Source organism: Pongo pygmaeus, chromosome 10 (genome assembly GCF_028885625.2).
Source record: "Pongo pygmaeus isolate AG05252 chromosome 10, NHGRI_mPonPyg2-v2.0_pri, whole genome shotgun sequence".
Lineage (NCBI taxonomy): Eukaryota > Metazoa > Chordata > Mammalia > Primates > Hominidae > Pongo > Pongo pygmaeus.
In genome coordinates, this window is record NC_072383.2 from 114917033 (window position 1) to 114941624 (window position 24592).

The window sequence follows — 24592 nt, forward strand, 5'->3', positions numbered from 1 at the left end:
TTCAATAAATAACTATTAAAATAAGTTGAAATAATGAAAAAAACATTTTGAAATAGTTATTAAACTACATATATCACATTTTTTTCTGAGAAAACCAAATCCACCAAATAATCATATTACAGTAAGTCCTCACTTAATACTGTTGATAGGTTTTTGAAAACTGCAACTTTAAGTGAAATAACATATAACAAAATCAGGTTTTCTTCCGCATCGATGTTACAACAGAACAACATTGAAGGAAAGGACATTATTCGAGAACCTGCTATATGTCATTTCACTTAAAAGTCACAGTTTCACTGTATACCTTTGTAATTAAAATTTTAAGTTAGTGTATAATATCCTCTTAGAAACAAACGCATGAGATTAAGTTGTTAACTATTAAAAATGATAATTAAGTTAATTTTAATAAATGGTAAGGCTTGATAGTATTATTATTTTCCTACTTGAATAAAAGTAACTCAAGAATAACAGCCTTTCTCACATGAAATCAATAAATCTTCTGAGCATCAGAGAATTCAATCCCACAATTTTATTTTCAGCTGAGTATACTATGACACTACCTTATAAACAACCCCTTCTACTAGAAAGATTTTTTTAAGCCCAAACAATTACAGATAGTTAAAATTATTCCATAAATACAGCACATATGGAGCAAGTTAAATAAAATATGCTTCTTCAACCTAATACGGTATTAAAAGTTAATCTCCTGCAGCTCACATAACAAAACAACAAAACTTTAACCTACATTCTGAGTAAAACACATGTATAGAAAACAAAATCAAATAAGTTCACCCTTAATAATCAAATTATATAAAACAACGGGCTTAAAATACATAGTCCTTACTGACAACAAAACTACAACAGAAATGACACAGAGAGAATTACAATATATATTAATCATCTTTTGAAACTAAAAAGAAAGTGGAGAGTTATGCTCAAGGTAACTCCTTGACATGCTGCCATTAGATCAGGCAGACTATCTTCTGTGATGCTGCTATGCAATCAGATGGCTAGCCTAAAAAGAAAAAAAACTACTACTGTCAATTACAGTCTCACTACTAGCATCTAAAAAGTCTTATGCTCAAAGAAAAGCCACTTATAAACGAAGCATAAAGTCTACTGCTCCCAATTTGCACGGCTTGATGAACTTTTACAATTTAAACTTCATCTCCCACACTCTTCCAATAAACCAAGGTTTCCTTCTCCACCAATTCTCTTTCACAGGGAAGGAGGGAATGGGAAGGAGTGGGGAAACAAGGTGGACAAGAAAGAGGGGAGGGAGGGAAAACAAGAAGGAAGGAGGGATCTCCCAGCTGCATAAACTGCTTGCAAATCAAAGACAAAGGCAAGCATGGAAGGGCAAATGTTTCGAAGTAAAAAATAATACTACTAAAATTATTTGCAAGTTTCTTCTGGAGTGCAAAAGTTTGTTTTCTGTTTGTTTGTTTGTTTTTTGAGACGGAGTTTTGCTCTTGTTGCCCATGCTGGAGTGCAATGGCACAATCTCAGCTCACTGCAACCTCTGCCCCCAGGTTCAGGCGATTCTCCTGCCTCAGCCTCCCAAGTAGCTGGGATTGCAACAGGCATGAGCCACCATGCCCGGCTAATTTTGTATTTTTAGTAGAGACAGGGTTTCATTATGTTGGTCAGGCTGGTCTCAAACTCCTGACCTCAGGTGATCCACCCACCTCGGACTCCCAAAGTGCTGGGATTACAGGCGTGAGCCACTGCATCCAGCAAAAGCTCTTTCTTATTTTTACCACTTTGTAATTCATTATCCCAAATTCCTATCTGAGGCTTCTAATTTACCTACACATACTGATCACTACCAAATATGGAATCCTTTTATTTCAAGGGGTATAATATCCTTATAGAGAATTATTCAGCTACCAGTTAGAAAAAGCTGAGAAATGCTTTCTGAAATCTTTGCTCATCAGCCCAGAATTTAAAGTTCATACCTAGCAAACACAGTGTTACATCCATCTTGTATAGATTTCCCTTAAAACACACACAAACACACACGCACCCCTTGAAAAACTGTGAAGTATCTTTAAAAGTACAACTTAAGTCACAGCTACTCTGCCTATGGGGTAGCCCTGCTCTGTCTATGGTGCAGCCATTTTCCTGTACTCTGCTGCTCTAATAAACTTGCTTTGCTTTCACTTAAAAAAAAAAAAAAAAAAAGTCACAGTAAATTAGGATTCATTAGTAATATAAATAAATCCACTGGATACAAAGTTCTAAAACTTTTCACTTTTTCATCGACAACTTGGGTTAAACAATAACTATAAAATATAATATTCTTCTACCAATATGTTGTAGTCATGGTAACAAAAACTGTAAACTGCTTCTTGGACCATCTGACTCATCTTGTTATGCAGTAACTCAGTCCTTGAAGTCAAGAGCCATTCAGTGAAACTGGAATTCTTTTCTAAGAAACCTTCTCTCTTCCCTTAGACAAAAAGGTTTAAAAAAAAGCTTCAGAACACCTATTTCAAAGGCTGAATCGAATATTTTCAAAATATAAACCAAGAACCTAATCAAACACAAAATCAAAATTTTAATACTATATTTATATATTCATCCTAAATTTGGATGAAATATATGTAATACCAAAATTTCCCACTATTCACCAGCAATATTGTCTAAGGAAAATATAATTTTTTAATAATAGCTTTTTTTTCTCTTGATCTCCTTTAAACAATTCAGACAGGGGTAAGAATGACTGGCTCAAAATCACTTCACTCAACATGCTCAGAAGCAAAAAAACAGTACAGTTCACATTGTAACTAAAAACCTTCTACCTAAACTCACTGCAATTTCTATCATATAGTCAATAAATGTATTTGGTTAGTTCTGCACTATTTTATCGCCAAAAAAAAATTCTCAAACATAATAATCTTTGTTGCCTCACAGACATGCACTTTTATTGGACTGATAAATTCAGGCCACCCTATTTAAGAATGTAAGCCTATCAATCTGGACTCACATCACTACTATCAACTAATATATCCTAATGTTCAGGGCACCCTTAAATTTACAAATTATCAAAATCTGCATTATAATTCCAAAAGATATCATTATATATGCATAAATTAAACTAGCAGGTTAATTCCTTTTAAATGTTCCAAAAAAGACGTTTGTTTTTTGGAAGTGGCAGTCTAAAATATCTTATTTTTGCTTTAGTTACTATCAATAACCCAGCGTAACATAATATGATCTTTGTGCTTTTTCACCCACAAATGAAGTAGTCTAAATGACAATCAGTACTTCTTCTATTCCTCTAAGTGAACATTCCTTGCTTCCTTCGCAAGTGACAAAATCATATTACATCCTATTTTTCTCAGAAGTCTTGGAGAATCTGTTACTACATATTCCATAGAACCTTCAAAGGCTTTGTCTATTGTCTAAGGAATTAAGCCAAAGAAGTGTTACACAGTGTGGTTCCTATCTATCTTTCCAGCATCAAACATCCTCTTAACCTGCCTCTCTTATAGCTGATATCTTATAAACTCTGAACACAAGGAGTTACTAAGATTCCAATTCAATATCTCCTATTGTGCTAAAATACAAAAACCTAAAGTGCTGGGATCGTATCTTCCTTACTTCAACATCCATAATGCCTAGCACAGTATCTAGGAAAGAGTAATTGTTCAATGCATGTTTAACAGATAAAATGAAGCCAAGCCCCTTTCCCTACACTGAAGTTGATTAATTTTAATACCAATAAATTAAAGCTCTCCTTTCACACAAAAGTGCAATATTTAAGGATCAAAACACCAGATGTGATTAAAAATACACAAAACACCAATTTAATGGTCCTCACTGCATCTTCCCAAGAATGATGGAACCACCTCTTAATACTCTCCTTACCATCAATGTCCCAGCTCCAATTTACTTAACATATTGTAGCCCAGATTAAACCTCCCAACTGTTCACCTAATTCTCTTCTCAAGACTCTCAAGAGATCCACTAATGGCCTACTGAATGGTGGTAATGTATTAACCCAGTATTCAAGGTCTCCCATGATCTGATTTAAATTACCTTTCAAACTTTTTTCTTCCTCTTCTCTTTATTACAACCTCTCGACAGACAAGCTGAAATTCTAGCTATGATCTATACTTGTCCACTGTGTCTCTGCTCTTGTGATGCTTTTACTAAGCTATCTTTCCTCTCTTCTGCCCCTGAAACCCACATGTCCTAATTTACTCTCTGAAGCTTTATTTATTTATTTAGAGACGGGGTCTCACTGTGTTGCCCAGGCTCTCAAACTCCTGGGTTCAACTGATCCTCCAGCCTTGGCCTCCCAGAGTGCTGGGATTACAGGCACGAGCCACCACACCTGGCCTGAAGCATTATTTTTACTGCTACTTCCTCCATAAGACTTGCTTAATCCTGGTATCTATAGGTCACCTCTACTCTTCCCAATTCCCAGAGGACTTTATCTGTAGCTCTATTACTGTGCCTACTACAAGTGTAGTACATCTTGTTTCTGACAGTCATCACTCCTACTAGCATCTAAACCTTCAAGAATCAATGCTTGCCTCAAGAAAGAAGGGGACAGAGATGCTTCTGGAAGAAATGTAAACAAAGGTCCAACAGTGGTTGGAAAAAGTGAAAACCAAAGTGACGGCTGCTCACAGAGAACACCAAGTTTAGTTTAAACATGTACTGACTGCTGGGGGAAAACTGTGAAAGGTCACTTTACTGATCAATGTAAGAAGCATAAAGCCATGCAGGAAATTAAATCCACTTTCTCGTGTACCACATTCACAAACATTGTATTCAATATAGGGAATTCAGCTCCTCAAGAGAAATTTGGTGGTTTGAAAACTAGTTACTGCAGCAAAGACTAATACATTATTGTATTTGATTTGACACTGAAAATCTCCAACAAAGATGTATCTAACTAGCAAGAAAATCCCATATCAATGTATAAAAATACCCCACAGTAATATATGGCAGCAAAGTTATTAAGGACAGAAAACTTTAAGCAAAAATCTACTGTTGTCCTCAAGAAAGAAAAAATTTTAATACTTTGACTTTTTTTTATGTTCTGCTGAATACTTTGACTTTTTTAATGCTTTGGTGATAATTTAGGAAGTCTTTCTCTTTACCTTGATAGAATATCAACTGAAGACCCTAACCCAATTGTGCTGGAACGTGTGCTCTCTCCTGTGACAGTTACCTCTACCCAGGAAAGACAGGCAGCATGACACATGAGCATGACCAAGAGGGTGCTTGAGCACCCACCCACGTTGATGAAGATAACAACCTATGAGGGAATGAAACAGGAGCCCAAAGTGAGCAAAGTCAAGTTTTTTATAAGCAGCTATCTGGTGATATTCAAGGGTGCAACATGGCAAAACTTAATCTTGGGAAGCTGGCAGAGATAAATGACTAACCACATTTTTTAAAAAAACTATATTTCAGACCTGCAAATTTGGCTGTCTTGAGCCATAACTACATCCCTTTGAGTTTCAAACAAGATTAGTAAAAGTCCTGTCCGTCTCCTCCCACACCCACAAAAACAGTTCATGTCGGTTCATCTTTGCATCATCCCAAAATGATGACCTCTTACAAAAGTCAAAAAAATTGCCTAAACATTTTAAACAAGAGAAACAAACTGCTGATGTTGCAGCAGGAACAAGAACTTTGAAGAGGCAAAAACATGAACAGAGGAGAAGTACTTCCCCTATCACAGCTTTTATCACACTGTATTGTACCTTCCTGCTTACTTACCTAATTGCCCCATTAAAGGATAAACTCTGTGAGATGAAGAACTGAGTGACACAGTTCAACAGTGAATGCCCAATACCTAACACATTACCTGGCCCTTATTTGAAGTGTAGTACTATCTGATGATTACACATTACCTGGCCCTTATTTGAAGTGTAGTACTATCTGATGATTAAATAAACAAAAACACACAGCAAGAGTAAAGAGAACCCACTAGAACCTCATAAGCATCCTGAGAATTATACCAAAATAAGGTGCCTTAAATTCAAAATGCATTAATTAAGTTTCTGGAAAAAATGAGCAACTAGTTATATACCTCAGTCTCCTGGAAGTAACTAACCATGTCTTTCCCAGCACACAACATAGTTGTCTAGCACTCAACACATGCTTGTTGAATTGAATTATACACTTCCCCTCCTCCTCCAAGTATAAGAGATTCAACAGCATAACTATCTAATCAGCCTTTCTCTAATTAAACTTTTGTCAAGTCATTTTCCAAAGTATGTAATTTTTTTAACCCAGAGGCATTCAATGATCAAGTTTACTTCGTATAATACTTTCTGCAAAAGCCAAAACATAGAATACAAAATAATAAAATAGGATTTTTTATACCTCTCAAGAATATCCAATAACCTTCAAATCTAATATTTAACACACTGGCAATTACTGCCCACTCCTTCTAAATATAACAAAGTCAAGGTCAGTTTTTAACTCTGTTCAAAACAACAGACACTCAAAGATTCCTGCAATGCCAACAATTATAATTATGTCAACCAGCCAACATTTACAACAAAAACATGCTCTTTATACCTAACATCCCTTCACCCTACCTCTGAGACTCACAGTTCAGTACTCTATGTACTTTCTGGCATTCTCCAGAACTTCAGTCTTCAGGGAAAAGTTTTAACCAGCATTTTTTTTTTTTTTTTTTTTGACACTAACATCAAACTTTTCAGAAAAAGATAAAGAAGTTGTAAATGGCTCTCTCCATTTTCAAATTTCTTCTTCAAATAACCCAACACAAAATCTGTAATTTAACAGGAGGTCTTATCAGCATTAAGCGAAGCATTTAAGGCAATTTAAGGCAAGCAGGAAATTTTTTTTTTTTTTTTTTTGGAGACAAGGTCTTGCTTCATCGCCCAGGCTGGAGTGCAGTGATGCAATCTCGGCTTCAGCCTCTGCCTCCCAGTCTCAAGTGATCCTCCAGCCTGAGCCACCCCAGCAGCTGGAATTACAGGCATGTGCCACCACACCTGGCTAATTTTTTTTGTATTTTTGTAGAGACAGGATTTCGCCATATTGCCCAGGCTGGTCTCAAACTCCTGACCTCAAGTAATCCACCCACCTTGGCCTCCCAAAGTGCTGGGATTACAGGTGTGAGCCACCACGCCCGGCCTATACCGAAATTCTTACAAGTTAGAATGAAAAGTGTCAAGGTAAAATAGCCAATTACATACATCATTCTAGTCACTTCAAAAAATTTTGGAAGCTGATAGAATGTCAATAATAAAGAGACAAGCTTTTTAAATTTTATTTTTCTGTACATAACTGGACTTATTCTTAACTTATATAGTGAATTTTATGAACATCTAATTAAGGAAAGTGAAATAAAGAGGAATACTTGTAAATATAAAGAATTTAAATTATATTCATGTTATTAGTATATATTTCCACATCTTAAAAAATCTAATTAGCATACTGTTAAAGGTAAAGATAGGCAGATGCCTATTTTCACCAGTGTTTCAGTATTTTAACTAAAGCTAGATCAGCATTACAAATATAAAAATAAATAAATTTATTTCTGAAGAAAATGTAGACATCTATACTCAATTCATTAATTTTATTAATCTTAAGTAATTTTTAAGATTTCTTTACAAAGAGATGTGAATATAAAGATTAATTCACTGTTTTATGTCCACAATGTGGACATTAAAATCCCTGGATCACCATCAAACCTAACTTTCGAAGCATTCATTTATTGTACACAGATTAATTGTTTGAAATTTAAAATATACAGCACTTCCCAACCAAATTATTTTGAGGGTAAAATGTCAAAATTGAACCAAAGTCCTATTTAGAAAGTATTCAAGCTTTTAATGCCAAAAGCCATTTTTAAAGAAGTTCTTACCAAATAAGTTCAACTGCCAGTTTTTTTGTTTTATTTTGTTTTGTTTTTTGAGATGGAGTCTCACTCTGTTGCCCAGGCTGGAGTGCAGTGGCATGATCTCGGCTCACTGTAACCTCTGCCTCCTGGGTTCAAGCAATTCTCTGCCTCAGCCTCCCGAGTAGCTGAGATTACAGGTGCGCACCACCATGCCCAGCTAATTTTTGTATTTTTGGTAGAGACAGGGTTTCACCATCTTGGCCAGGCTGGTCTTGAACTCCTGACCTCGTGATCCACGCGCCTCGGCCTCCCAAAGTGCTGGGATTACAGGTGTGAGCCACTGTGCCCGGCCTACCAGTTTTTAAAATGAAATATAGCAAAACTATGTGTAACACTGCCTAAATGAACTAAAGCTGTAACAGACTAGCTCAAGCTGTTAATGGCGTTATAAACTAATCTTTTCACAAAACATACCAAATAATCATGGGATCAATTAAAATCTCCATAAAACAATAATCTGAATTACTATTTAAATTAATATTTACTTCTTCTAAACTCTATTGCCTTACTCAGAGATTTCCAAGAGAAAACTATTATTTACATAGCCAACTTCCAGATTCCCACTTCTCTAAGACCATCAAAATACACATGCTGGATTTTAAAAGAGGACATAGGGCCAGACGTGGTGGCTCATGCCTATAATCCCAACACTTTGGGAGGCCGAGGCAGGCAGATCACTTGAGTTCAGAAGTTCAAGACCAGCCTCGCCATTAAGGCGAAACCCCATCTCTACTAAAAATACAAAAATTTGCCAGGCATGGTGGTGCGCATTTGTAATCCCAGCTACTTGGGAGGCTGAGGCAGGAGAACCACTTGATCCCAGGAGGCGGAGGCTGCACTGAGCCGAGACTGTGCCACTGCACTCCAGCCTAGGCAACAGAGCGAGACTCTGTCTGAAAATAAAGGGGCCATAAAGAAAAGTTTTTTGCTTTGATATACCTATATTGGCAGAGGTTACATTTTATATATGGTCTATTAACCTGAGAATTAATTAACCAAATAAGTTACCAGGTAAAATTTTAGGCATAATACTTAGTCTTATGAAAACCACAGAGTTGGGGGAAAAATTGTGTGGTTCTGCACTTTTAAACAAAGCATATACTACTAAATATACTACTGAACTCAAACTTCAGTGATTAGTTTGAAGTCCCTCTAGTGTTCAACTAGGTTAAATTAACAATCTCGATATGGTAAAAGCTGCCACTTATTTGATAACTACTAACTCTATCCTACATACTAAATAAAAGTGAGTTTAATAAACACAAAAGAAAGTATAAAAACAAATTAGCAGCCGGGAGTGGTGGCTCATGTGTGTAATCCCAACCCTTTGGGAGGCTGAGGCAGGTGGATGGCTTGAGCCCAGGAGTTCAAGACCAACCTGGACAACACAGTGAAACCCCATCTCTATAAAAAATACAAAAATTGGCAATGTGTGGTGGTACATGCCTATAGTCTCAGCTACCCACGAGGCTGAGGTGGGAGGATCACCTAAGCCAGGAAGTCTAGCCTGCAGTGAGCCATGATCACGCCACTGCACTACAGCTTGGGTGACAGGGTAAGACCCTGTCTTAAAAAAAAAAAAAAATCAGTAGTATCAAAATTTTCCCTGAAAATCATTCAAGTTAATATTCTGAAAGAAAGAATAAATCCAAAACTACTTTACATTGCAAGATTGATTACCAAGCACCTACCACAATGCCTAGTACCTATGAACTAACCATAAATATTTGATTATTTTCTGGTTCCCAATTTTCAATATATAATTCTTTCGAACCTTCATTCATTCCTAGTTTATTGGTACTATAAAATTAGGCACAACAAGCACAAATAAAAATTATTCTATAAACAAAAAATCAAATGTGGAAAAGGAAATAGGTTTATTATATATCATGCAGCATGAATCTGGAACAATAATCTTTGTTAATCAAATACTCTTGCTTATTCTATGTGATACTAATAAAAAGTTTAAAAACACTCTGATCAACCGATAATTAAGAGACATCAAACTAATTTTCAAGGGATTAGATCACAATCCCTATTTAAAATAATATGAAAATTTATTTTTTATTCAAATCCCCATAAGGAGCAAGGGCATAAATATTATAATCATTCTTGCACAGCCAAAGACAGAAAGTAGTTATAAAAGACCACATTTTAAAACATCCAATGCCCATATATAATTTAACTAAGACTATATTGACAATGCTAGGTGGAAAACAACTCAAATTTTATACAGGTAGAAAGTATGGCCAAAACTATGAAAAGCAAAATTATATCCTTATTTAGCATCTAAAATCATGAAGATTTTAATATTCTGACAGGAGAGTTCATTTAAAAATATACGGCTATAAAATGCATTTACACAACAGTTAAATCTAGCTGCTTTTCATATTCACTTCATATTGTACCATAAAATAAAGACATAATTTCCATAGTACAGACAAGAATGAAGACAAGCAAATTTAAATGTCTTGTCTGCAATGACATGTCACAGAAGTGGCATTGTATGAACACTCCATTCCTTATTTTTACTTTCTACACTCAATCTTATGACCTCTACCTCTCCATAGGTGAAGGATAACAAAAGAATGATAGATTTGTTTCTTCCCGGCCTCTGTTCCATTTTGGATATGTGAGGGTGAATAAAAGGGAGTAATCCAAAATCCATGACCTATGCTATAATGCCAGCTGAGCTATGTTCACAAACAGAAAAATAGAATGAGAGATGGCTCCTGGCCAAGAAAGTCTGACTCACTAATGATACGAATACTCTTTGAGCATCTTCCAGGAAACATGGTGGCATTTCAGGTGTTGCCAAACCAAAACTTCAACTAATATAGGGAATTCAAGCAACTCCAGGTATGTGTGTGAGTGTGTTTGCAAGCATCGTTGGAGGAGATGTACCTTGTTTAACATGTACCTTGTTAACAATCTTTGAAAAATGCCACTTTAAAATCATACAACTTGCAATCTACTAACTTGCTATCTTAAATATTTAGAAAGGAGATGCAACCCAAAGGCTATTTTGATAAACAACTGGACAAAATATGTACACTGACACTAAAAACTATTAGAGATTTCATTGAAAATGTTTGCCTAAATCGTACAATCTCATTTTATCATGTAGTCTGTTGCCACAACACTTACAGAAGCTAGTAATTAACTCAGGATCCAGAGTGAAAGATAGAAAGCTCAATGAAAGCTATTGTCAATTTGATTCTACAGTAAAACATTCAGGACTTTCTCAGAGACAGCCTCAGCTAAGCCATATTACTTGTCATTGCCATGCAGCAAATACCAACTCCAGTGTTGGACTGGCAATTTATAACTTACATAAGACAGTCAACGTCATTCAATCCATGATGTATTTATAAGTTAATGTATTTATAAGGATTCTGACACACAAATATTATTAAGCACTTTAACCTAATAAACAGTGCTCTTCCACAGCCATCTGTTCTATGGGACAATTACAAAATATGATTTTGGTCAAATGCTCAAACTACTTGCTATCTACAATACTAAAAAAAAATATGAAGATTATTCAATTTTAAAAAAACCTTTTAAATTTCCATTTAAAAAATTCAACTACAGACTATAAAATAAGATACTGCAGGCCCAGTGCAATGGCTCACGCTTGTAATCCCAGCACTTTGGGAGGCCGGGTTAGGCAGATCACCTTGAGGTTCAGGAGTTCAGAACCAGCCGAACATGGTGAAACCCCGTCTTTACTAAAAATATAAAATTAGCCGAGCATGGTGGTACGTGCCTGTAGTCCCAGTGGCTCAGGAGGCTGAGGCAGGAGAATCACCTGAACCCAGGAGGTGGAGGTTGCAGTGAGCAGAGATCACACCATTGCACTCCAGCCTGGGCGACAAAAGCAAAACTCCATCTCAAAAATAAAATAAAAAATAAGATAGTGCAAAAAGAGAAGAAAATTATATCACTGTTTTTTCAAAATGCAGTTAAGAATTCAATGCATCAAGAAAATCTTTCAAATGTGGCCACATCTCTCCTTAAAACAATATCCTATAACAACATCCTGTCATCATGTTTTCCTATGTGTTCCAGGACACCAGGAAGTCTTCCTAGCATGCGATGGTGCTAGACTGATAATCTTTACACAAACTTCTATTACATTCATTAAATCTGCTCACTGGCTTATTCAACAAATATGTACCAGAAATTATGTTCCAATTTTAGTATATGTGCTGCCAAAGCGAGCACATGTACCAGGCATTACGATGGTCCTGGAATTACAATGATGGGCAAAAGTCAGATGCAGGTCCTACCCCCATACAGTTTATAATCTGCTGGGAGCTTCTATCTAAGTCCTATTCAAAAACCCTCTAAGATCCCAACTACCTATGAAGCCCAAACTACTTAGCCTAGTGTTTAAGCTCCAACAGGCCCAAATGTTCATTTTCAATCAATTTCTCATCTTTAACTCTTCCCCAATACACATCGCAAACTTCCCTACTCTAGACCCTTGAATGTGCAGTTACACGCACATGCTTGGCTTGACATAGCCATATATCCAAATTCTATCTACCCTTTAAGGTTATTATGCCCAAAAATCAACTCGTCCTCAAGGCTCAGCCTCTTACATAAAACTCCAGTAATACCATGGGCCCCACATAGGAGACTTTACTTTCTACCCTTTAACAATGCTCTGTGTGTATATGTTATCTCTTCTACTAGGTTCTGAGCTCCTGAAATGCAAAAATGTTTCCAATTCATTTCTGTATTCTACATAGCACCTAAAATAATATAGGCTCAAATAAATGGTGGTAATTCTAAATATAAGAGATCATTTAACAATGGTAACACCTCACCGTTTGGGGTTTCTTGTTTGTTGTTGTTATTGTTTTGTTTTGTTTTTGAGACAGGGTCTCAATCTGTCACCCAGGCTGGAGTGCAGTGGCACAATCTTGGCTCACTGCAGCCTTGACCTCCAAAGCCTAGCTGATCCTCCCACGTCAGCCTCCCAAATAGCTGGGACTGCAGGCACACACCACTATGCCCAGCTAATTTTTTTATTTTTTGTAGAGATAAGGCTTCACCATGTTGCCCAGGCTGGTCTCCAATACCTGGGCTCAAGTGATACTCTGGCCTCAAGCGATCCTCCCACCTCGGCCTCCGGAAGTGCTGAGATTACAGGCGTGAGCCACCAAGCCCAGCACACCTTACATGTATAAAGCTTGAAGAGTGCTTTTAAAGCATCCTCTCGTACACCATTTGATTGTTATGACATAATACTATAATTCTAAATGTGTGGGCAACTGAGCTGAATCAGTACTGGCCCCAGGACATCCCATTAAAGTGTTTTTGCTATGTGCTAAGTTAGCACATTGTCTCAACCATACTGGGAATCAAATAGATATCTGTGTATATTGGGACTAATCACTGATATTGCTATATTTAAGTCATTTAACCTTTTTTTCACAAAATGATATATGCTTACTGGGGATGAGGGGGTACTTTTAAATCTGTTTCAGGGCTCTGAGTTCTAGTTAATAAAGCCTTTACCATAGCGGTGAGGATAACTGCTCCCAGCCACCTCTGCTACCCAAATCAAGAGCTCCTTTGTTATACTCTTCATGAAACCAATAAATGGCATGAGAAATGTTTCCAAAATAGGAGTTATTGTCAACAAATGCTATTACCTCCCTAAACAATCAGAGTTGTATGTAATTTGTCCAAGGATGCCAAGGCAGGCAACCTTTTCATTATAAATATCTACTAGGCTACTTTTAAGATAAGCTAAAAAATATAGTGCCTGAAATTTAACTGAGAGTATCTAAATTTTTCTCCTTTAGACTAAATATATTTCAAAGTGAGTAACATGCCTTATTAAAAGTAGCAAACACCAAAACAGCTTACATTTAAACAAGTTCAAGATTACCTGTGAAAAATAAAACAATCTTAATGAAGAGACCTCATGTTGAATAGGTTCACACTTCCCTTATTCAAGCAGTCTTTCCACAAATATTTACTTTTTTTCTCTTGTGTCAGAAAGTAAGCCTTCAAGATTAGCAAAAAGTCTTACTTCCCCCAAGTACTAGCAAAGTCAAAAATAAAAGTAATTTTTAAAAAGGAAAATATTTTGCATATGACATTATATAAATATGAGGAAAAGACTAACAACAGATTTATGAACACTCTAACCTTCTTTTTACCATCATATACATACAATCTTTTTCAACACAAAGCCACTTCATCTTTATCTTTTATCTTAATCTTTTTTTTTTAAAATCAAGCCAGTTCTGCTGCATGATTAACTGTTTACTGCAGGGTATTATCCTACCACAACACCCTGGCAACTAGCTCATATTCAGTTACACCATTACAGCACAAAAAAAGAGAGGGGGAGAGAACTAATTGTATGATCATGTGGATATTGTAGAAGCCCTTTAGTTCAATCCTAGATGGGCCTCAAGAGGATAATGCTTATTCTGTTGAACTCACTGCCAAATCCCAATATGAAAGTGCCAGGATCAAAACAAGACCCAATTATACAAAGAGTGCATTTTATCAACGTCGGGTTTATAAGAAATAGGTATGTGGCCCTGTACTTGTGGAAAATTGTTCAAAAACATTTACATAGATGGCGCTTAAAGAAAATTATGGAACACTTACTGGCCATAATGATATTCAATGAGAATCTCTTCAGGTAGCATCCAGACAGCAGCTCAGTCATGAAATGCTTAAAGCAACAGAATCCAATTTCATGATGTTCTAGTACTTAAAACAGATTTCGGCCAGGAGCGGTCGCTCACACCTATAATCCCAGCACTTCAGGAGGCCCAGGAGGGCAGATCACTTGAGGTCAGAAGTTCGAGACCAGCTCGGCCAACATGGTGAAACCCCATCTCTAGTAAAAATACAAAAATTAGCCAGGTGTGGTGGCACACACCTTTAATCCCAGCTACTTGGGAGGCTGAGGCAGGGGACCTGCTTGAACTCCGGAGGTGGAGGTTGCAGTGAGCAGAGATTGCACCACCATACTCCAGCCTGGGCAACAGAGTGAGACTCCATCTCAAAAAAAAACCACAGATGTCTACACTATCTGGGTTTTTTAAGAGGAAAAAAAATTTACGTGTTATTTCTACCATTAAGGTATTTTTTTTAACCTTAGGCCCAATGATACTTATGGCTCAGCCATCATAAAACAATACCAAGTGGAAACCACCTGTAATTACATTTTCAAACAATTATTCACAGAAAGTTAAGCAGAGAGATCTATACATCAGTTTAGTCTATTATACTTTAAGCAGATCCAGAGACCATAAAACAACTCAAAAGTAGCCTCCTGCTTCACCAATAGTTTTCCCATTCTTTCTCTATCTCTGATTTTTCAATATCTGGGCTATGACAACAGATCTCTACAAAGAAAAAATAAGGGAGAAAGAAGATCTCTAACGATAGCAGATATGTAATTCCAGCTTATCAACTACCTCAATAAGATATAGGAATATCTCATTTTATTGCATTTCACATTATTTCGCTTCACAGATGCTGCATTTTTTACAAATTTAAGGTGTGTAGCAACCCTGTGTCGAGCAAGCCTATCAGCGCCATTTTTCAAAAAGCATGTGCTCAATTCTTGTGTCTGTGTCACATTTTGGTAATTCTTGCAATATTTCAAACATTTTCATTATTATAATATCTGTTATGGTGGATCTGTAATCAGTGATCTTTGATGTTACTATTATATTGTTCAGAGGCACCACAAACCACACCCGTATAAAACAGCAAACTGAACCAATTGATCACTATTGTATGTGTTCTGACTGCTCCAGGACTGGCTCTTCCCCATCTCTCTTATTCTCCTCAAGCCTATTTGCTAGAAACAATATTAAAATTAGGCCAATTAATAACCCTACAATGGCCACTAAATGTTCAAGTGAAAAGGAAGAACTGCCCATCTCTTACTTTATATCAAAACTGAGAAATGATTAAGCTTAGTGAAGAAGTCATGTCGAAAGCCAAGACAGGCTGAAAGCTAGTGCTTTTGAGCCAAGAAGCCAAGCTGTGAATGCAAAAAAAAAAAAAAAAAAAAAAAATCTTGAAGGAAATTACAAGTGCTACTCCAGCAAACACATGAATGACAAGAAAGTGAAACAGGCTTATTGTTGATATGGAGAAAGTCTGGGTGGTCTGAAAGATCACACCAGCCACCATATTCCCTTAAGGCAAAGCCTAATCCAGAACAAGGCACAAACTCTCTTCAATTGTACCAAGACGGAGAGAGATGAGGAAGCAAACCTGGGAGCTAGCAGAGGTTGGTTCATGAAGATTAAGGAAAGATTACATCTCCATTACATAAAGGCACAAGGAGAAGCAGCAAGTGCTGATGAAGAAGCTGCAGCTTCTCTATGCAGAAGATCTTGCTAAGATCATTAATGAGGTGGCTACACTAAACAACAGGTTTTATTTTTTTCTTTTCTAGAGGCAGGGTCTTACTGTGTCACTCAGGCTGGACTGCAGTGGCACAATCATAGTTCACTGTAACCCTGAACTCTTGGGCTCAAGTAATCCTCCCACCTTAGCCTCCCAAGTAGCTGGAACTACAAGGCAAACACCAACCATGCCCAACTACTGTTTTTCTTTTCTGCAGAGACAGGGTCCCACTGCAGAAGAGGACACTCGTTCATGACCCACCAAGATCCATTCCCCACTTCCTCTTTCCTAAGAAAACCCTAGTTTTATTTTAGGGAATTTTCATTTCAACTTCTATATAAAATAATGTAAACAGTATGACCAACCTAATGCCATTTATACACGTCAGCAATGAATTTGCTTATAAGCAGGTGTTATTCTCTATAAATGTGTAGCTCTACTCCATTCAATTTTAATGTTCTAATATATAATTCTTTCTCGAATTATTTAGGCCCTAAATTCTACCAATATTTAAACCTTTTCTTCAATTTTCCACATTCAGATTCTTACCTCAGGCTCCCTAAGAAATAAAACTAAGAAAATATTTTGCTAAGCAAACAAAAAAAACCTTTACCTGTATCACTATGCCATCTTAATGTTCAACAACCTCTTTTTAAAATTTTTTTAACAGAGATGGTATCTCACTATGTTTCTGAAGCTGGTCTCAAAGTTCTGGGCTCAAGCGATCCTCCCTCCTCAGCCTCCCAAAGTGCTGGGATTACAAGCATGAGCCATCACACCAGGCCACAACAACCTCTTCTAAATCTTAAGGTTTTCTATGAAAGTACAAGCTTTTGAAATAAAATATACACAAATGGTGAGGGGAGCATCAAACACGGCTACACTTAAAAATGTTAGACTAAACACTTATCTACCAGTCACAATGTATTAATCATAAAAATTACTCACGTTTTAAAAAACAATACAATATACCAAATAACAGTTAATCTAGTGTTAAGACAATTTTCAACACTATTTGTTCCAATGGTGACTCTAACATCTCATTTAAGGGGATTTTACTCAGGTTTACTTTATATAAGTAGGTGATTTCATATCAATGCAAAACATTAGGCCATAATAACTATACTTACCAACAAACTGAAAATTATAATTTTTTTTACCAATTGCTTAATTTTCATATCATTAGAACATAAGCCCTTTACATGCTATTTTACCACAATCTCAGTATAAATGTCTCATTTTTCATAGAAAAAAACTAATTACATGGTTCAGTAAGTTGCCTGTGGTAACACATCGATTTTACTTACACTCAAAAGTTAGACTTTAGCTTGTTCTCTCAATTTCAAGCATATTTACCTTAATAACTTTATCTAATTCACTAGATCTTTTTCAATTCTTCATCTGAAAGAATTGAGATTAAGATCTTACCATAATTTTACAATATGAATGTATTATTTACCAAAGTCTTAATAAGTATGTTATTTTTTCTTTCAAGTATATAATTATATATTAAGTCTAATATTTAATAAGTATGCACTAGAACCATTCAGATAATCACCCAATGAAAAACTTACTACTTTATAGCTTTGGCAAACTCATTCTTTCAAATAAAACAGAAAAACAGAACAGTAATGTAATTATTTAAAGAATCAGGAAATTTACATCAAAACTTGAATAATTCAGATCCAAGAAAAATAAAAGTATACTTTATAAACTACTTAGACCTAGCTACCATTTATCACTGGATGTGTTTTTCCTGAAAGTACTTGTTTCTCATGAAATACAAATGTATTCTTCATTATTATCCACGAAATAATGACAAATATGAAAGGTAAAATAGCTGGGCGTGGTGGCTCACACCTGTAATCCCAGCACTTTGGGAGGCCAAGGCAGGAGGATCACTTGAGGTCAGGAGTTCAAGACCAGCCTGGCCAACATGCAGCCCTACTCAAAAAAAATACAAAAAATTAGCTGGGCATGGTGGCGAGCATCTATAGTCCCAGCTACTCAGGAGGCTGAGGCAGGAGAATCGCTTGAACCAGGGAAGCAGAGGCTGCCATCAGCCAAGATCACACCACTGCACTCCAGCCTGGGCGACAAAGTGAGACTCTGTCTCAACAACAACAAAAAAAAGTAAAATGAAACTTACTTTTCAGGTGCACTGTGATACCAATCTAAAATACTACAAATCTACAATGCTGCTGCAAAATGGTATCATTCATGTTTTCAAAATCACCAGAATTCCATACTTGAAAAATAAATAAATCCAAATACTGTAAATACAATTCCTTTCCAATTCAGTCAGGGATTAATTTCAATGACTCACAAATTTAATACCACTAAAAAAAAAAGATAGAAAAACAGAGTGAAAATGAGTCAAAGATCAGATTTTCTCCTTGAAAGAAATTTTCAAAATGAATGACAAAAGATAATTTTATTCCTGTCAATTTTATATATAAAATAGTCATTACTTTTCCAGAAAGCAATTTTCTAATTTCAACTGATAATAAATTCATGTATAATACTGATGAAATTATTTTTACCATTTAGTTAAGGATAACCAGAAACCATCAAAAATCAATTGAAAGTTCACAGACTCTAAGACACACAGTAATATATTCCTACATACATTATTGTCTATGATTTTGGAAAAGTCAATGTCAACACTTCTCTTTTTAGGTATGCTAAGCAATAGGGGCTATTCATTTTCATAGTGTGACATTATAATTTGTCTTTGGTAGATCTTCAATATTTTTATTCTCTTCTCCTCTTGAACTCTGCTGTGACTTAAGAATGCAGTCTTCATCTGATCTCAACTGATTTTCTAAAAGCACGTGATTCCGGAAATTTTCGGTTGGTTTAAACAGGCTCAAAATTAGGCTCTTTTGAGGAAAGAGATATTCACACAATCTCAAAGTTTCATCCCAAATTTACTTAACAATTACAAAAGGAAAGGATATCTTTACACTGGAGAAACCTGGCAGACACTACCTTAATCAAGGGATCAAGCTCAGTACCATCAATATTGAGACAAACTGACATGACGTGTTTCTGATGTGATGCCGTGGAAAGTACACAACATCACCTACTCAATATTCTTGCCAAAAATGCTTATCCTGACTCTAATTGTAAGAAAACAATTAGATAAATTCAAAATGTGGAATATTTTACAGGACAACTAAACTGCTCCCTTCAAATAACATCAATATCATTGATCCCCAAGACAACTTCAGGAATATTCTAAATGAGAGGACACAAGCCATCTAAAAATGCGTGATCCTGATTGCATTCTGGATCAGAGAGAGAGAAAACTATAAAAGGTATTGCTAGGACAATTGGGAAATTTGAATATGGACTAAATATTAGATAATTTAATTATATTGATATTAAATGTCTTGAGCATGACAAAAGTGCTCTGGTTACGTAAAAAAGTGCTTCACATTCTCATAGGACTTAAATGCTGAAGTATTTAGGGGCAAAGGTCCATGAAGTCTGAAAATTGCCTCAAATAGTTTAGGTGGAAAAAGAGGCATATGCATATAAGTGTGTAAATATATTTATTTAAAAATAAAAAGCTAGGAGGAGTGGAGAAGCTAGGTTCTTGCTTGGAGTTATCTAAACAAAGGTTTTATCAATCCCACCATTTGGAATTGTAGACTGAAATCTATAGATACAGATTATAAAACTAAAAAAATCCAGCCTTCCTACACTCCTACAAAATGCCAACTTGCAATCAGTTCAATAAACAATAGTACTAGTATCTTTAATTATCTTACACCGTGGTCACTGTCAGAAAACAGATCCACTTTTCCAGGCTCTCTTATGTCTAATGTTTTTACAATCGCCCACACCTCCTGGCACAGGTGGCAGCACTCTTAAAAATAGAAAAAGCAATATTTATGTCGCTAAATTCACAACAAAGATTAATAACTGCCAATCTACCCCTGCACTGACAATAAAACCAATTCAGAAGGCTTCTGATACTGTTATAGGGATGATCATTTTTAGAGTTGTACAGATGTATTCTTAATTTATATGTCTAATACTCAAAAAAAGAGACAACACAAATTTTAAAATTGTAGACAGTGCATATTTAGTGCTAAATATTTGTGGTAGAAAATATACCCAAAAAATTGGCTATTTTTATCCCCTTAGGAATTAAAACCAGAAATAATATGCTTTATTTTAACTATGCTTCAATATCCTCGCATTATCAAATCATTAAAAACTTTCACAAATTTATTATAAGTCAATCTTCTGGGAGTGCAATACTGCACTACATCGGAACCTCATAAAATAAGTTTCATTAACTGATCCAACAAACATTCTTAAGCACATACTAAGCTGAATCTGATACTTCTCCTTCTGGACCAGAGATGTGTAATGCTTTGGGGCAAGCAATTGGCAGTTCTGTGCTTGCTCTCTGTACTATTTTGGGTTTTCCAGATTGCATGTCTTTCCCACCACTGACTAAAAGGCAGTGAATTGGCCAGAATATTGTGTTTATTTAAAAAGCATTTGTTGCCAGGTGAGGTGGCTCACGCCTGTAATCCCAGCACTTTGGGAGGCCGAGGCAGGTGGATCGCTTGAGGTAGGGAGTTTGAGACCAACCTGGCCAACATGGTGAAAACCCATCTCTACTAAAAATACAAAAATTAGCCAGGTGTGGTGGCACACACCTGCAATCCCAGCTACTCAGGAGGCTGAGGCAGGAGAATCGCTTGAACCCGGGAGGCAGAGGCTGCAGTGAGCCAAGACTGCATCACTGCACTCCAGCCTGGGCAACAGAGCAAGACTCCATCTAAAGGGGAAAAAAAAAAAAAAAATAGTAAGAGGCATTTGTTTGGTAGATTAGGAGAAGTCCGCTCAGCACACTGTATTAATCTCTAAAACTTAAATTAAAATGCAGAATTTAGTCAAGCCAAAACAGCAAAGGTATAATAAAAGTGTTAAAGACTATTAATATGAATTATAGTATATAATCATTAGTATTTTTAATTTAAATACATCAGTATCCTGAACAGAATATTTAAGTTTATATTCCAATTTAGAATTTTAAAATCACAGTATTATGGTTTCCCTGTACACATTAATCCTATATGTTACTAAGTTAATCTTCCTAATTATATCTCTTTCCTGATCAAAATGTTTAATTCCTCAAAATCTATCAAATTAAGTCCAAATGTCTTATCCTTGGTTCTGTGATAAGTAGGTTCTATGATAAGTAGGTTCTGTGATAAGTAGGTTCTATGACCCACCTACTCAGCCTTTTAAAGGGGAGACTATTTCACTCCTACCCTAAGCGCCAGGTAACGTGTTCTTGCCACAATTCATTCACAGCCTGTAGGTCTTTGCACAGTAGCAGCAGCAATAGTTACAATTATAGATTAACTGCTATATATGCTGCTCTAAGTACTTTTAATTTTTCTTAACCTCATAACCTAATTCACAGTGAGAAAACTGAGGCACAGTTTAAGTTAAATAATTAGATCAAGAATACACAGCTAGTGACTACGCAAGCATTCAAACCCAAGCAACCCAGAGCCCGTGCTCTGAATCACTACACCACACGCATTAACAATTCCCCAGACAGGCACCCAAAAGTGTTTATCCAAGTGACAAGAACAGACTATAAATGTGTTATAGTCTTCTCTCAGACTATTTCAGAGATATGTCAAGCAATTAAACAAAAAGTATAATATCATAAAACTAACTTGTGTGTGTGCCCTGTAGGATTATTCTCATTTTATGGGATACTTTATACATTTAAATGCAAGATGGTTGCTTTGGTATTATATCTCACTGTGAGGTTTCTTGGTAGTACGCTATTTGGAGTACACTATGAAGACAAAGGGAAATGCCAAATAACATAACTAAAAAGCAATTTAAGAAACAGTAAAATGCCCCTATTTAAAAAATGTTAAATAATGGTAATGTCATGCTTAATTTAAGCCGACTAACAGGATTCTGCTACTATTGACTGATTGATTGATTGATTGATTGATTGAGATGGAGTCTTGCTGTGTTGCCCAGCGGAGTGCTGTGGCGTGACCTCAGCTCACTGTAACCTCTGCCTCCCGGTTTCCAGCGACTGTCCTGTCTCAGCCTCCTCAGTAGCTGGGATTACAGGCACCCACCACCATGCCCAGCTAATTTTTGTTTATTTTTACTGGAGAGGGGGGTTTCACTATGTTGGCCAGGCTGGTCTCCAACTCCTAAACTCAGGTGATCCTCCTGCCTAGGCCTCCCAAAGTGCAGGGATTACAGGTGTGAGCCACCGTGACCAGCCAGGAAATGCCAAATAACATAAATAAGAAGCAATGTAAGAAACAGTAAAATGTCCCTATTTAAAAAATGTTACAAATAATGGTAATCTCAGGCTTAACATTAAAGCCTGCTAACAGGATTCTGCTACTATTTATTTATTTTATTTTTTGAGACAGGTGTCACTTTGTTGCCCAGGATGGAGTGCAGTGGCATTATCTCTGCTCACTGCAACCTTGGCCTCCTGGGTTTAAGCGATCCTCCAGCCTCAGTCACCCGAGTAGCTGGAATTACAGGTGCACGTCACCACACCTGGCTAATTTTTTTTTTTTATTTTTTGTAAAGACAGGGTTTCACCATATTGGTCAGGTTGGTCTCAAATTCCTGGCCTCAAGCAATCGGGCCCCCTCAGCCTCCCAAAGTGTTGGGATAACTGGCGTGAGCCACCATGCTCGGCCTATAATTTATTTTACCCAAAATAAAATGACTCAAATATATTAAAGAATGAAATAGATTCTAAAATATCTCCACTTTGTATGGCTACCAATTAAAATATTCTCTTTGTATCTTTCAGTTTTTCATGACTGCTATCCTATTTCCCCTTACTTGAAACGAAGTTGTCTTTATGACTTATTTTTCTAATTAAGGCTAGATATTTTCTGTTATTAGGTTGAACCATATATTACCTTTTTCAACTACTTTTACCTACAAAAATGGACACTTCATATAAATGGATCTAAAAACTTGCTCAAAATTCATATTAAAAAGGAGACGCACTCAATGAAATTATAATTATTCCATTACTGTAATACTTTCCCAGTAGAATACAAAATATAAACAGTTTATACCACTTTCAAACTCCAAAGAAAAGTAACCATTCCCAAGAGAAAATATTCACAATACTACATTTAATTAGAAAATTAGAAAAACTGTATGGTACCAATTTCACTTACACATAAAACATCTAAAACTCTTTCAGACTTCAGTATTTTTATTTCTTTGTTCTCTCCATATGATGATTGTTTTCCTGTTTCTAACTTAAATGTAGTGTTTCTGTAATTTTAAAAATATCTAAAAACAATTCAATCTTTGCTTAACTCTTTACCAAAAAATACTTAAGATATTAATTTACACATGCAATCTAAAGCAACTATCCCAAAATTTAAACACCCTACCCCTTTTTGTTAACTCAGTAACAAAGCCCACGAAAAATAACAAAATAATTTAATAAGCTATTTCTAAGAACACTGACGATTTTCTTTGTTGGCATAGATAAATAAATTTATTCTATATTATCAACTAAACGAGCCTAATCAGCAGTTGGGTTTGGTTTCCACATCATTACAAAATGATATGTACCACACTAACAAAGAGCAGACCAAAAAGCTAAAATGTAAGAGATTAATACAGAGAAACAGAAGATGACAGTCAGAAACAATCATGAAAAATAAGAAAGACACTTTTTTAAAAAGCTTTATACCACTCTACTACATGGGAAAAAAAGTAAAAATATGTTTTCATATTTTAATGAACAAAAATGTTGTAATTATCTTCTAGGTGACATCTTATTTTTAAAATTCTGATAAACAGAATCCAGATGTTCTGAAACTCTAATTTTACCTAAGTTAACTGCTAACTACATAGAACAGGCTTTGAGATGAATGTTAAGTTCTGGGATTTTGCTGATTACCCAGCTAAGCAAGCAATGTCACCCACAATGGGTTCTCTTATTTATAGACCAAATACCCTAAAAAATATCAGGATAAAGGTTTGAGCTGAACAGACAAATGGACCATAAAGTAAACAGTTCAATTAGTCCATTGTGGTTTACCGCCCTCTGGCTGCTGTGGCAGGAGATATCACAGATAAAAAATGGCTGCCAAGAAAAACTAGCAAGATGTCAAGCAAAAGTTGGCAGGAAATCCTTCAGGCAAATGTAAAAGCTTTAGAACAGAGCCTCGAACATACATTAAAGTTAGTTTTACTCCTTCCTTTAAAAAAAACATTAAAAACATCAAGTAA

At 36.0% G+C, this 24592-nt stretch overlaps 1 protein-coding gene across 3 annotated transcripts in view; it reads right to left on the bottom strand.

Moving 5' to 3' along the window:
• The window catches only part of MED13L (mediator complex subunit 13L), a 320014-nt gene that overhangs the window by 254616 nt on the left and 40806 nt on the right, over nucleotides 1-24592 (bottom strand). The window lies entirely within an intron of this gene.